We start from the raw sequence: 908 nt of genomic DNA, 5'->3' as shown, positions 1-908 counted from the left end.
ACCTCCTGACTGCACAGGACCTCAGGACCCTGCAGGAAACTGACATTACCATGTCATTCTAACATTCTGATTCTGCAAGGAAACCCTGACACACCCAGAATCCCTGACCAATCACGATGCCCTGCCCCAACAGTACTCTGCCTCCTGAGGTCACACAGACCCAGGAAATACATTCTGACATCCACAGGACACCTTGAACTCCCAGGACACTCTGACCTTTTAAGGACAACCTGACACTCCCTGCCCCAGGGCTCTCTAGGGCACTCTGATACCCAGAATATTTTGATCCCATTCTGATACCAAGATTTTTATTAGAAAATATGATCCCCTCCATAAAGTTCAGACCTCTCAGAACACACTGACCCTGTGATGACACTCTAACCCCCTTGGAACACACTGTATCCATAGGACAGTCTGATCCCCAAGGACATTCTACCCCTCATACACATTCTTTACAAACACCCTGACATTTTAAGAGAGGAAATGTCATAGTCTTCTAGGATCTTGATGCTCACAATACAGTCCAAGAATCAGCAGCATCAGCAGCATGTGGAAGCTTGTTAGAAATGCAGAATCTTGGGCCTATTGAACCAGAATCTGCATTGTAATGAGGTTCCCAGGTGATCTGAATGTACAGTGAAGTCTGAGAAGCACTGCTGGAGGAGACCAGTTCTCCCCCATACCCCACTCTCCCCCAGAATACTCTAATTCAGTATGGATATCCTGACTCATCTGAGGATACTTTGAACACATGGAACATCCTACTTAATCTGTGACCATACAAGGACACCACAAGACTCCAGATTCACTGAGCTTCCACATAATCTGACCCTCCTATACGTATGAATCTTCCTCCAGACAGTCTGAATAAACCCCCAGATATTCAGACCTCTCAGGTCACTCTGGCC

Source organism: Trichechus manatus, unplaced genomic scaffold (genome assembly GCF_000243295.1).
Source record: "Trichechus manatus latirostris isolate Lorelei unplaced genomic scaffold, TriManLat1.0 scaffold00394, whole genome shotgun sequence".
Lineage (NCBI taxonomy): Eukaryota > Metazoa > Chordata > Mammalia > Sirenia > Trichechidae > Trichechus > Trichechus manatus.
This window is presented reverse-complemented; position numbering follows the sequence as displayed.